Here is a 15,675-nt window from a genome sequence, read left to right as displayed (position 1 = left end):
CTCATATAAGAATGTAATGTAAAGTTATAGTCCTTGAAAACTAATATTACAAACTGTTTAGGTTAATTAAGAAATGCTGGTTAGCAGTCACACATAAAAATCAAAGATGTGCTGGGCGGTGGTGGCGCACGCCTTTAATCCCAGCACTCGGGAGGCAAAGTCAGGCGGATCTCTGTGAGTTCGAGGCCAGCCTGGGCTACCAAGTGAGTTCCAGGAAAAGGCGCAAAGCTACACAGAGAAACCCTGTCTCGGAAAAAAAAAAATCAAAGATGTAACAAGGGTTTACATATAGATAGAAATAAGCTTTATTTAGTTTCATATATTTTAGGCGGGTAAGTTGTCTTCAAACACTTCTGGGATCTACATAACATGGCATTTAAGTTATTTTAATAATGTAAAGCTTTCCATGACTATGAGATACATCTGCAACTTGCAGCACCAATCTGCTAAAAAGATGATGGACATCAAAGACCTTCATACGGAGTTTACTTCAAATGTAACAAAGATAGCCACTGGGCAAGATACTGACTTTGCCTTGACTGCTGAAAGTATGCTGTCAAAATTGTATGAACAGAACCCAAAGGAAGTCGACTGCCAAAATTTGCCAGGAGAAGGTAGGCAGAATGTAGATTAATATAATCGGGTTAACTTAAGTTACAAGAGCAAGTTGGGAACAATCGTAATCTAAGACCAAGCTTTCATAATTAATAAAAAATTTCTGTGTTATTATTTGGGAAGTGGAAGACCAAAGAAAGTCCAACTACACATTCCTTTTACCTTGAATACTCTAGCCTTTTGTCTCATGAAAAGAAAGGTAAAAATAAAAAGCCAAATAGTTGGAATGATACCCGTGAAGCAGTACGCCCACTGAAGACCAAGATTTGATAATTAAGTGTAGAATGTTTTTGACTTATACCACCCAGCTATTGTACCAACCAAGGTCCTTGACAGCAACAACAGAGTACCCTTGAAGATGCAGATGTTATCTGAGGAAAATTACTTGAGCTTGGTCAGTGTTGAAAAAAGAAGTAAGGAAGGAAGGGAGAGAGGAGGGGGAGTAAGGAATGGAAGGAGAGAGGGAGGGTGACAAAAAGATGCAAAGCTGCAGACATCTTCATATGGAACAAATACTAATCACAGCACAAGTTTTAAGCATGTTCAATGGTTTTTGGTTCAAACTGTGTAATACAATGTTTCTGTCTTTCATCAAAGAAATAAACAGTGGATTCATATATAGATGGGGCATGGCCAGAGGAAGAATAACTGATAATACTTTTACACAAATAGAAACCTCATAATTTTATATATATATATATATATATATATATATATATATATGAAGAAAGATTTTCTTTCCCTTTACATACCAACCCATTGCCCCTCCCTCCTCTTCTCCTGTTCCCTCCACCTACACCCATCCCACCCCCATCCTCTCCTCATAGAGAGTAAGGCCTCCCTTGGGTAGTCCACACAGGCAACAGCCCCTCTCTTCCGCATCAAGGTGGAGACCATAGGGAATGTCGTCTAAAAAAAACCAGTTTGTGTACCAAGGGTAAGTCCTGGTCCCATTGCCAGGGGACCCACAAACACATCAAGCCATGCAACTTTCTTCCACATTCAGAGGGCCTAGTTCAGTCCCATGCTGGCTGCCCAGCTGTCAATCTAGAGTCCATGAACTACCACCAGCTGCGGTCAGCTATTTCTGTGGTTTTTCTCATCATGATTCTGACCCTCCTTGCTCTTATAATCCTTCCTCCCTCTCTTCAACTGAACTCCAGGATCTTGGCCAAGTGCTTGGCTGTGGGTCTCTGCATCTGAAATTTAAATGAAAAAGAAAAAAAAAGAAGTAAGAGTATTAATATAAATCAGAACATCAAAAAAAAGTCAGACTATTTGAAGAATTGTGACAGGGCAAAGCAGTGAAGAGGTTCTGCCATCTTGTATTCTTTGAGGCTACTTCTGGTTTAACTAGAATTTGATCTCCTTGATGGGAAATCCTCTGGAAAATTATCCAACTCTATATAGGAATCTGAGGTCAAAATGCCTCAGCTAACTTTTCTGAGCCTCCGTTAAACTCCCCGCTTGTACAGAACCTACTCTAGCTGACCAGTCATCTTAGCTTCTAGCAAGTCCCTTGCTTAAGCAAACCCTCAACACTCTCCCCGCCACACACACACACAGCTGCCTAGGGAGATGTAGGACATGATTTCTCCCTTTAAAATCCCTGTGGTCTGGCACTCAGTGCTGCTTAGGACCCTGATACCCCTGTGTAGTCCCAAGGGCTGAAACAAATACTTTCAATTGGCTAAAAGTTGTGACTGAGTTGTCTTATCTGGAGGGGTCCCTGCAGCAAAACTGTGACATATGACGTTGTTTATCAGAGACAGCCAAGAAAGAGGAGAAATAATTGCAGTAATAATGTCCAAAATTCTTCCGAAATAAACAACAGATGCAAAACAGACACGGGAAGCTCAGGCTGTATCAAGAAGGATAATAAGTGAAACAAAAATAAACAAAAAGGAAAAATAAAAAAATATGAAATATGTAGGTACACTAATTTTAATTTTCAAAAACAAGAGATTAGAGTAGCATATTACTAAGAGCTACATGTGTGTATTGGGAAATAACTCCTTATCTATGAGGAACAATTTCACTGAATGAAGAATTCTCTGTCGGTACGCTTTTGTTTTCAAAATGTTGAAATGCACTGGGCTGCTGTTGAGGGTTCCCATGGCCCTGGATAAGAAGTCTGCTGCATTGCTAATTCCTATTGTTTTCACCGTTTCCCAATGCACACAGTATCACATTCGATTTTTGTTGGTTTAACAATGTAGTGGATATTAGATTTACCTTTCATTCTTGGATTCTGTGATTAAGTTGCACTAGTCATTAAAAATCATTTAAAATATTGGCGAACATAATTAAAAATGTTTTCCTTAGAGGACACACATGTTTGGAAGTAAATTTAACTTACAGTTTTATTTTATAATTCACATCTGCTCTTGAAGCCAAAGTTTTTAAATACTTTGGAATTTCCTGTCGCAGTTATTTCAAAGTTTTCTATCCACGTGCTATCTATATGTGGAGTTACAAACCAAAACACATAGACATATACGTACACAAACACAGTTTCTTATTTTGTTCTATAACTAGCTCATTTTTAACCTTTTCTGAAAGTATAACTTTAAAAATACCTTTGTTTAAAAGCACACTGCATATAGAAACCAATTTCTATAAAATTGGCTAGTTTGTCTTAGATGACTATGGAATTTTTCCATGGCCGTATACATAATTCATTTATATATTTTTTAAATTTTAGGTTAGCATGTAAAATAATAGAGTTCAATGTGGTATTTTTATACATATGTGTTGATAACCTTTGTTTTCCTTTATTCACCCCTCCCCATTCACTTCTCCAGTTTTTCATGCTCAGGTGATTGCCTTCTCCCTCAGATAATCTCCCTAGGGGCCTTGTTTTAGCATATTTCAAAGAACATCTAAATAGATGCTTTCATTAACTATAACCATATCACCATGAATCTTTAACTGGGAACACTAATTCACTTTTCAATTTTCGTAAATTATCTTTTTTCCTTGATCTGATATTTATCAATTCTTCTCACATTTCTGCAGTTATTAAAAAAAAACAGAAGAGATATATGCTAAAATCTCTCGCTCCATATATTTTTTTATTTTTTATTTGTCATGTGCAGTTTCCAGTCAATGATATCATCTCAATCTCTTTAGCAGTTGATCTTAATCCTTAGCAATTGGATCATATAAATATAATTGTATCACTAAAGCCATTTATTAAAAGTTCTGATATTTAAATAACAACTTTTATTTTTATTTATTTACCCTATGCGTATACGGATTGCCTAACTGTAAGAGTTTGCACCTCATGCGAGAAGTGCCTCTGGAAGCTGGAAGAGGGTGTTGAATCAGCTGAAAGTTGAATGACAAGCAGTTGTGAACCACTGTATTGGTGCTGGAAACCAAAGGCGGGACCTGTGGAAATGCAGCAAGTAATCTTGACTGTTCATTCACTTCTTTAGACCTTTATCTCTTAAAAGACTCTAATTAAAAAAAAAGTCCTCTTTTTTTCCCTTCTAATTACTTATGGGAAGGTTTAAATTGAATGTGTGACTCGTATCACACACATGCAATTGCTATGCCTATGTATATCTGTAAAGTGGAATTTTTATAGTATGATAAGTTAATTTTTATTATTTGTGAATTTCACACATTCATATAATGTGTTTTGGTCAAATTCACCCTCAGCACCCAAACATCCCCAATTTCTCCCTTCTATCATCCCAACCACTTTTCCCTCCAAACTTCATGTATTCTGCTTTTAAAGCCATCATGTACAGTAAATGCTGTCTGAATGTGCAGGAGTAGCCTCTCAAGGGCTCCAAAGAAAATATACTCTTTCTTCCCCAGTAGCTATCAATTGCTCTTAGCTCTTCAGCTAGGGGTAAGACCTCAAGAGAGCCTCACCCATTCGTGCTAGGATTTTGGCTTCTTTGATCTTTGTACAGGTCTTGGTGATGCAGTCATGGTGTCTGTGAGTTCATGTGCGCAATAGCCCTCTGTCTCATCCTGAAAACAATGTTTCACTGTAGATAGCTACAACCTCTTACTCTTACAACCCCTCTTGCATGATAATCCTTGATCTTTCTAGGAAAAGTATATGATATAAAAGTTAATTAGTGTTCCCAGTTAAAGATACATACATATATATATATATATATATATATATATATATATATATATAAACATTTAGAGCTGAGTACTTCACAATTTCTTATTCTCTGCACATTTTCAGTTGTGAGTATCTATACTAACTTCCATCTACTGGAGAAAGAAGATTCTCTGATGAGATCTGAGGAATGCACCAATCTATGTGTGTAAAGATAAGGACAAAGAGGACAGCTTATTGCAATGTCCATTTCGCATAACAGTAGCATTAGGTTCTCCGCTAGTGCCTAGGGCCTAACCAGCCACATGTTCTTGCATAACAGCACACGGTTTAAGTTGTGTTTTCTAATCAGAAAGTGGATAATTACACCCAGATGACTAGAGCCATTATTGCTTCAGTGGAACTATCATGCTAGGCCAGTAGCCATTGCAGTTTACAGGGCTCTGAGATGTGCAGGGCTTGTGGATGAGTTTTCTCCTCCAGCAGCATACATAAACCCTCCCAGTGGCATGAAAGCTGGCTAAGAGGGACAGAGCTCCTAGTCCATATGAGCTTGATTTTTCTGTGGATTGAGATTCAATTTTGTGTTATCTTCAGCAATAGGGTTCATCAAGTTCTGGAATCAATCAAGAACAATGGCAATAATCTGTAATATTAGGGTGAGAGAGTATATGATGCCCCTCTGACCAACAACTCAATGAGAAATAATCTATACCTGACACCTGGATTTTTTAAACATATTTTTATTAGAAAAATTTTAAAATTCATTTTGATACCAAACATAGATCTGCTTCTCTTCCCTCCTCCAACTCCCAGCTTCCCTCGGCAACATACCCCCTATTCCTACCTCAGACAAGGTAAGGCCTCCCATGGGGAGTCAGCAGAGCCTGATACATTCAGTTTAGTCAGGTCCAATCCCCTCTCCCTGCATCAAGGCTGTACAAGGTGTTCTACCATAGGTAATGGGTTCCAAAAAGTCAGTTGATGCACCAGGGATGGATCCTGATCCTACTGCCTGGGGGCCCCTTAAGTAGATCAAACTATACAAGTGTCTTGCTTATATAGAGGGCCTAGTCTATAGGGCTAGAGCTCATACCTCTATAGCGGCTTCACAGCTCATGGTCTAACATCAACATGTAGAATATTGCAAGTAGATCCATATCTATCACCATGCACAAAACTCAAGTCCAAGTGGATCAAAGACCTCAACATAAATCCAGTTACTCTGAACCTGGTAGAAGAGAAAGTAGGAAGTAGTTTTGAATGCATTGGCACCAGAGATCACTTCCTAAATATAACACCAGTAGCACCGACACTGAGAGCAACAATTAATAAATAAATGGGACCTCCTGAAACTGAGAAGCTTTTGTAAGGCAAAGGACACTGTAAATAAGACAAAACAACAGCCTATAGAATGGGAAAAGTTCCTTAGCAACCCCACATCTAACAGAGGGTTGATATCCAAAGACATAAAGAATTCAAGAAACTAGATATCAAAATATTGAATAATCCAATTAAAAAAATGAGCTACAGAGCTAAACAGAGAATTTTCAACAGAAGAATCTCAAATGGTTGAAAGATATTTAGGGAATTTCTCAACTTCTTTAGTGATCAGGGAAATGCAAATCAAAACAACTCTGAGATACCATCTTACACCTGTCAAAATGGCTATGACCAAAAACACTGATGACAGCTTATGTTGGAGAGGATGCAGAGCAAGGGGAACACTCCTCTACTGTTTGTGGGAGTGCAAACTTGTACAGCCACTTTGGTATGGTGGTTTCTCAGAAATTTGAGAATCAATCTACCTCAAGACCCAATGGTATATGGGCATATACCAAAGGAATGCTCAATCATGTCATAAGTACACTTGCTCAACTGTGTTCATAGTACCGTTATGTGTAATAGCCAGAACCTGGAAACAACCTAGATGCCCCTCAACTGAAGAATGGATAAAGAAAATGTGGTACACATACACAATAGAGTACTACTCAGCAGTAAAAAACCAATGATATTGTGAAATTTACAGCCATATGGGTGGAACTAGAAAATATTATCTTGAGTGAGGTAACTCAGACTCAGAAAGACAAACACTCATGTATGTACTCATTCATAAGTGGACACTAAATGTAAAGCAAAGGATAACTAGACTACAACCCACACAGCTCCAGAGAAGCTAGCTAACAAGGAGGACCTTAAGAGGGATATATGGATTGCCCTGGGAAGGGGAAAGAGATGAGATCTCCATGAGTAAACTGGGCATGAGTTGGGGGTGGGTGAGCAATGGAGGGTAGAAAATGGGGGATTAGAAAATAAGGGAAGGGGATGGTCAAGCTGGAACAGGGACAGAGTGGGAGAGCAATGATTAGATACCATGATAAAGGGAGACCTGGTGCTAGGGAAGATTCCAGAAACCCACAAGGATGAACCCAGCTTAGACTACCAGCAATAGTGGAGAGGTTGCCTGAACTGGCTTACTCCAGTAATCAGATTGGTGAATACCCTAACTGTCATCATAGAGCCTTCATCCAGTACTGATGGAAGCAGATACAGAGATCCATAGCCAAGCATCAGGCCGAGCTTCAGGAGTCCAGCCAAAGAGAGAGAAGAGGGATTCTATGAACAAGGGACATTGAGATCATGACGGGGAAACCTACAGAGACAACCAAGCCAAATTAGTGAGAACTCATGAACTTTAGACTGACACTTGTTGTTTTATGTGATCACAGATGGTATCTGGAGAGGCATTGCTCCCTCATTATAAGGTAGCTTCATTTAAGCTTGAGATATATATATATATATATCTCAAGCTTCAATAATAGTAGGTTTAGATATTTTCAAAGCTCTTCAGCATTAGTTATTCCTCACTATCCTCCCCTGCTACTCTGCCCTTTAATCCCCATATCATTTAATCCTCCCAAAAATCCACATTATTTTTATCGTCTTAATTCCAATATGTATTTGAGAAAACATATAAGTATAAGAATAGTTTGTCAAGTATTTGCTAGCAAGAAGACCTAATGAACATAGTGATGGGTTATAATATATATATATATATATATATATATATATATTATGTTATGTGAACAATATTAAAATTGAAAAGTCAAATCATAATCTACACTGTTAAATATGTCCACTGTTAAATATTGTACAGAGAAACAAAATTTATTAAACTATTTTATGAAGGAAGCAACATTTGTTATTAACAACACACACACACATATATTATATATATATATATATATATATATATATATATATATACATGTTAATGGGTGTATACTATTATTTGCATGTACCCTGACAGATTTTTAATTAACAAATATCAAATAATAATAAAAAATAACAAATAACAAATATCAAATAAAAAACACACATTATTACTAGACAAATATAGTAAGACTCAACGTTCTTCTTGCCATACAAACATAAAATTTAAATTAGGGTACTAATTATCATGATTTTGTTTCAGCTCTTTAAAGGAGGAAAATATGTTTATCATAGCTACACACATAACTGACTTTTGAGATGGATTTAAAAATTCACAATAACTTATAAAGAAAGTCAATTTTATCAGCCTAACCGCACAATCTAAGTAACCAGCAAGTTTAGTTATTGCTATAGTTATTCTTTGAAAATGTGACGGTATTCATCACCAAGCAGGAAATTGGTAGGGACACTACAGTTGTGTCCATGAGGATCTTTCTGGCTGCAGTCCTAAGTAGAATCCACCGGAAAAAGGGGAAAGACCTGTGAGCACTGACATTTTTCTTCTCTGGTTCTTGTCCTTCAACAAACGATGAACCTGTAATGGCACATGTTCCAGTTGGCAGGGTGTTTTAGACAAGCGTAGGCACCGGAGACTAAACCTTGTGAAAGCACAGGCCCTAATACATTCTTCATTCCTTAAGCCGTACACGTCTGGTCACATTGATGATAAAAGCTGATGCACAGAGTCAATATCATTATGCTGGAGCAAATTTTAATAGATACAGATTTGATTCTGACTTTTCCCAGCTTTAGCATGTTGCAAATCATTTGACACTAAGTCTCAATTAATAGAGATGCGATGCACATAACACAGTTATATCAATGGCATACCACAGCATCCTTAAGTATCAGCTGCTGTTTCCAATATTATTGTGACTTCCAAAGCCAAGGATCTGTCAGAGATGTCTGTGGCCAATGCTTTCGTTTAACATCATTCTGAACATTGTTACTAATGCAGTTGGCGGAAGAAGAGGACATAGTGAAAACACGAACATAGCTGAAGACGTGTTACTACTAGTAATAGATGTCTATATGTTGGTTATTATCTTAGTAAATATAAAACAGGTTTAGTCAGTTAAAAATGAAAACAAATATATTTCTTTAGTAAAAGAAGTAATGATTATTTTATTTCAATATACAAGTATACAAGATATATCCAGGAGCTAAAAAACAAACAAACAAACAAAAAACCATTGCAGATATGTAAAATATAACTTAAGAAAACTAATTTTGTATATGAGATAATTAATTTTTTTTGAAGTTTGGTTTTACTAATTGAACACACATCGTTAGAGCAAGTCATGTCAGATGTTCAAGTTAAGATTCACAAAAGCCTGCTTACAAAGTTCTCTGGCTAAAATAAATATGGGGTAAACTAAGAATGCTTTAAACTCTGAGGAGAATGATGGAGTGAATCCGGCTGTATCACAATAAATAATGAACATCTAAGGCCAACAGCAATAGAGTAAATCATACTGCTTTAACAAGGAGAGTTGCAGAGAGTTGTGAGTATCCTTAGAATCATTCTCATGTTCTACTAGGCAAGTATTCAAAAACCATTGGCAAGACTTGAGTATTGTGTTGACAGGCCTGGACGTTTAGATTAATAAATCATTCTTCAAAACATGGAGTCAGTCCTGCAGGGTCAGAATTCTCGGGTGTGTCAGGCTTCAGAATCCCTGAATGAATTAAATGCACAGGATGATCCTTAGGTCTCCTGACAAAGAATTTTCTAGACTGGAATGCTGTAGTATACTTTCTAATGAACCCTCCAGGTAATAACACGGAACAGAGTTTTCAACAGGAATGTTAGCTCTCAGTGGTTATCAATTCCAGTACTTAAACAGTTGGTAGAAAATGTGAAGTTAAGGCTCCTTGTTCCAAGGTTCTCCTTCAACATGTCTCACAGGGAAGGAAAGAAATGTAATGACTCAATATTTGAAAATACACATTGAAATTAAAGGCTCAAATCCTAAGAGAAACATGATTTATGTCGTCATTTGACAGTCATTTAATTGTAAATTTTGTCTCCAGGCAAACATAATTGCTGTGGGTACACAGGGTCATTTCGGCGAAAGTCTTTAGGTGCAGTGAGGTGGCAATTCTAGTAATGTGAATTTAAGATTATTTGGAACGTGTGGTTTCATACATATTTCCTTTTGATGGTATTATTTGCATAGAATGTAAAACATCTGTAGCTACACTAATTAGTGTGACTACTGACAGTAGGAGTCAAGTGTTACCACTGATAATGAACTCAGAAGTACATCATATAAAGATATATTTATGTTAGATGTGTAAGCTTTCTCAGTGTTTGGAAATGAGTGAATCTGGAGAATAAAGTGAAAAGCTGTCTTTTAATGACCAGAAATAGCAAATGAAAGACAAAGTAAAAACGAATGAAATTCTTGGAATATAAAACTTACAAGGAGTAAATGTTGACCCTGATAAATTTCCAAAATCAATGAAAATGAGAAGTATTTGAATATTAACTAAATATGCATCACCTCAATATCCTGAAGCAAAGTGAATGTCCTAGGCCTCTAAAATAATATTTTCCTCACATAAACACAAAAGCAATGCCTATTGACCAAACCTGCAGCTGTAACTCAAACCTCTGTACTCTTTAACTCTGTAAGCTCAACACTCCCAAAGTGTTTTTTTCCTCACATTGAATATTTTCTAAACCAAATATAGCTTGAAAGCACTTGAATAACCAGCATTTAATCAAAGATAGGTATTAAATTATATATGTCAAATAGCAATCAAATTTAGCTCCTTGAAATGTTCTGTCATTGCTACCGTCTTTCTTTTGGACCTCTTTTCATTTGTGTTTTTTAAGAAAAGATCTTAAACGTGCAGGAAAATGTTACCTGAAATAAGCGTGTTCCCACAGAGCGGACCAGAAGTCTCATTTCATATCTTAAATGTTAAGAGAATACTCATAGAAACATGCCATTGATTCAAGCTGTAGGCAAGTTTTGTCATCTACACTTTCATGTGTTCTTATGCTCTTCTTTTTCATACTGCGATCTTTCCCACATCACTGAGGCATAAAATCAGACTGCTTCGTCCAACCTCTTGTGCAAACACAAGATTCTGTAAATTGAGCAAATTTTTGTAGATTCTGATTCTCGCGTGACTGCCTGTTTTATACTTTGATCATGATATTTGTCTCTAATAAATTAATTTAGTTTAGCCTTTGTTAATACAAATTAGTATTGATTTTACCACAACCAAAGTGTGTGGTAAGCAGGTACAAGAGAGTTCTAATAAGTGTGAGGCCAGTTTTGTTTACCTAGAAAATTCCAGGCTAGCCAGAATTATGTAGGAAGATGCCTGGTATAGAAAATACAAAAAAAAAAAAAATGTACTTAAACAATTTTTCTCTTCCATGTATGTTCCCAAAGGACCTGAGTGAGCCTTTTATAGTGATTCCTGCACATATCTGTTTATTGCTGCACTGTTCACAATAGCCTAGATATGGAATGATCCGTGGTACCCATAAACCGATGAGTGGATGAAGAAACTATCATTTAGGTGCAACAACATTGAGCTTTACTGAGAATTAAAGAAGGATTAAATCATGATTTTCAGGAAAAAAGGTAGAGGTGGAGGTCATTATAGAAAATGAAATATGGTTATCCTCACAGAGATAATCATTGAGTGTTTATTTTTTTCTATCACCTGTGGAATATATGGGATAAACACATAAAAATGAAGGTAAGGCGGGTATTAAGGACAGAGAAAAGAAAAGGTAAAAATTGTGGTGGTTAAAACAAAGTTTTGTCTGTGATCAAATTATGTATCTAGGTTTGTAAAGGTAATATTGAAATCCCTTTCTTGATGAAATTAATATACCCTAATCAAAAAGTTATTTTAAATTCTTAAAAGTTGCATTTTGTTCTGAGATAGAGGTTATTATTCACATTTCTTCCACATCATTTTGTTAAAGCAATTTTAACATTCTGTTTATCTCCTTTCAAAAAAAAAGATTCATAGGAAACCAAAAATTCCAAATTTTCCTACTTTTTTCAACATTTTCCTACTTAAGACTAGTTTTTAGTGTTTGCTCAGTACACTGGTAATATCAAACAACTCAAAAGATAATTTTGCTTCTATGTTTCTGAATACTATATTGGTAAATAAGGTAAGATAATTGGCATTTATATGGCTTATATCTGGGCTGCCCACACACTTAGATTTTACTAGTTGCTGGAACCCTATAGTTCTCATTTTGGGGTCACTCTGTATCAAAGGCAGGTTTTAGAGGATATACCCACCCCACTAAGTTATTACCCACAGGAGGTGCTTTATTAGCTCTGTATATCAGAGTATGCCTTACAAATGATTCTTCATGACAGCAATAAATATGTATTCCCACGTATGACAGAATCTTTTCGTGATTGATGACAGAGACATTCACAAGTGTTTGACATGTTGCACTAAAAATAATTTTAAACAAGTATTCTTATTCACAGCTTAGCCTATGTTGGCCAAAAGGTCAATAACATTGAGCACTAATGTTATTTCTGGGTTTCTCTCTTCATCCTATTAATGTTGAGTTTAGTCTCTGCAAGATTGTGTGAGAATATTCCACATATAAAACTTGCTAGGAGAGGTATACAACACTTCTCAATACCTTCTTCCATAGGTTACAGTTTTTAATGTTACTTCACCTGAAAATGGATCATGGTAGAAGTTCTTTGTCTGTACTGACAATTATTCTACTACATTAAATTTGCCTAATAATGAACATTCCCTACAACAAGACAAACTCATGATCTCAGTCAATTTTGTGCTGGATTACTTATTCCTCAAGATAAATATGACACCCACATTAAGGGTTTAAATGCTACTCTAGGTCTAGCATTTCTGTTTATTGGATGTCCATTATGTACATTATCAGCATGGTTTGAACTTTTCAGTCTTAAAATCATTCACCTTTTCTAATACTTTACAATGGAATGGGAGATAAATTAACCTCTATCATTTTTACTTGGATTTTTAAGTCTTTAGCTTAGATGACAAAGCTAAATCAGGTCAGACAGATTTTGTTTTTGACATTTAAAAAAATTCCCTTTGTACTTAGCATCTTTGAACATTCAGAAGCCATTTTTAGAGGAATAACTTCATTTAGTTGTTTTATTGACTTATTATCAAACTCACCAATTTCAAATATGAAATTCAATTATTTTTAGTAACTACCAAATAGTTCACCATCACAGTACATTAGTTCTAAAGCATTTTCATCCTCTTAATTAAACATATCTTGCCAATTTAAACTTATGTCTTTTTCTAAGTCCTGTTTCCAGGTATAATTTACTTTCCTAGTATAAATTTGTTTTCTGGAATTTTAAAAGAAGTGGAATTTCAAATCATGGAGTCTTTTTCTGATTTCTGGATATTGAAGCCTATATAAGATAAAACATATGACAGGGGATGGTTTCTTTTATTCTTCAGTAATATTCCACTGTATAGCTAAATACTACATTTTATCAATAATCACAAATTGAAGAATGTTTAAGTCGATTAAATTTTTCCCCCCACTGATTAAGTTTCCTGTCAATATTCCTATGCAAGTGTCTATGCTGAAATATGCTTTTAAATTTCTGTATATAAATACTTGCAATAAAGTCTGTAGCTTGATATTGAATATATTGTAAAGCAGTGTGCTTGGTGTTTCCAGGCCTTTCAGCAAGGTATTCAGTTCTTGCTTTTAAACATTCTGCCACTAGTTATTATTATTGTCTATTATTAGCCATTTTAGACTTGAGAATAACAATTCTTGTGGATTTGGTTTGCACTTACCTAATAACCAATGTCCACTGTAATATTACATGCCTATGAGGTATATTTATCTTATACTATGAAATACCTATTTGTTCTTTTCCAATTTGTAAATAGGTTGTTCTTTTTGTTATTAAGTTATATATAGTTGTCTATTTTGTATTAACATGTTTTCCAAGTAACTACTCTCAATATTTTTCTTTGCTCAGCTGTTACTTTAAACTTTCTGTGATACAGTTATGTCAATTTATGACATGGATCCATTCCAAGAAACATATAGTTGGGTGGTTTCATCATAGTACAAACAACGAGGGAGCCTATTTATACCAATATAGGAGGAAGATAGTGTCTACTGGATGCTTTTATTGTCCTTAGCACTTTTAAATTTGTTTCCAGATTCACCACCCAAATTGGCTACTTACTGACATTGTTAGTAATAAATTTTGCACATAGAAAGGCACACTAAACAAAACAAGAGATTATAGCTAGCATAAGAAAAAAATAATTCAGTGGGGAGGCATTGAAAACATACAGGGAATAAGGCTACTGCTGAAGTAAGATAACAGATAAAATCCACTTTTTTAAATATACAAAAGTAGAGGCAGTACATTCTACAACAGTAGTTAAAATACTTAGTAAACACACATTTTAGTAAGATAGTCCTTTAATATTGTCATCAGGTACTTTGGTACAGAGTGCTTTGTGCTTCCCTTCATCCAATAGCTCAGTAAGTGTTTCTGCACCAAAATGAATGGAAATACTTATTCTTTAAAAAATGAAAGAAAACATTGTCTACTTGATAATTTTCAGCATTCTTTGTTGTGAAACCTTATACAACTAAAGCCATTTATATTTTGCTTCATAATAAAATTTCTTATATCATTTTTGCATGATGTCACCAGTTACATTTTTCCTTTTATTTTAAACTTGATTCTTCTAATTCAACCATAATACTTAAGTGTCGCTCAAGCCATTTTGTTAATCAAAATAATGAATTCATTTCAGTTTGGTGATTGACCACATATATTTTGACTACCAATATTCATGGAAATGTCAGCCTATTTCAATGGTATAATTAATAAGTGGCAAAAAAAAGCCCCTGGAAATAAGAAACTTACAATACTTGGACTTCAAATAAGTCAATCATTATATACACTATATCTTTTTAATTATATGTTTGAAAAATATATCTATCTATCATCTATCTATCTGTCTATCTATCTGTCTATCTATCTATCTATCTATCTATCTATCTATCTATCTATCTATCTACCTACCTATCTCTCTATCTATCTAGGGTAGCCATACATTCTGAACCATTGATGTTGAGGTCAGAATACACCTTGCAGGAGTTCGTTCTCTCTTCCATCATGCATATTACAAGGATCAAACTCAGGTGATCAGGTTTGGAAGCAAGTGCCATTAACTACTGAGACATCTCAGCAGCCTGAAGTCAGTATTTTTTAATATTCCCTGTCATTCTTTAATTTTATCTACCACAGATGTAATTGCAACTGTATGTCTATGAGAGTTGCCAAAAATGTCAGCCAGCAAAGTGAAAAGGCATATCAATTATTCTGGCATTTACATGTTGCTATATATTTGTCATGGATATCATTAATAAGAAAATAATTATAGCTATTGCATTTTTGCATGTTTTTGATATTATGTAGTTCCATAAATACCTTTAGTAACTGTGTGATAAGCACTCAATTCAGTTGTGACAAGAAAACAGTTCTTAATGTGAGAAAAATTAGCATGAGATATTTAATCTGTTACAATCTTTCATCTATTTCAGTGATAGCTATAATACATTATAATCAAACTGCTTATAATAGTCTATTTAATTTGTATTTTGTGCCTTGTTACTCACATATTCAATTATAAGTCTTATCTTTTTTTTCTGGATG

The 15,675-nt window shown here is 35.2% G+C and overlaps 1 long non-coding RNA gene across 1 annotated transcript in view; it reads right to left on the bottom strand.

Moving 5' to 3' along the window:
* Positions 1-1,537: 1,537 nt before the first annotated feature.
* The window catches only part of LOC131920554 (uncharacterized), a 50,605-nt gene continuing 36,467 nt past the window's right edge, over positions 1,538-15,675 (bottom strand). Inside the window, exon 3 of the long non-coding RNA XR_009381701.1 lies at positions 1,538-1,814. This is a non-coding gene — a long non-coding RNA (uncharacterized LOC131920554). The remainder of the gene's footprint in view (positions 1,815-15,675) is intronic.

Source organism: Peromyscus eremicus, chromosome 10, assembly GCF_949786415.1.
Source record: "Peromyscus eremicus chromosome 10, PerEre_H2_v1, whole genome shotgun sequence".
In the NCBI taxonomy this organism is placed as follows: Eukaryota; Metazoa; Chordata; class Mammalia; order Rodentia; family Cricetidae; genus Peromyscus; species Peromyscus eremicus.
Note: the sequence above shows the minus strand (reverse complement) of the source record. Positions and strands in the feature narration are given on the sequence as shown.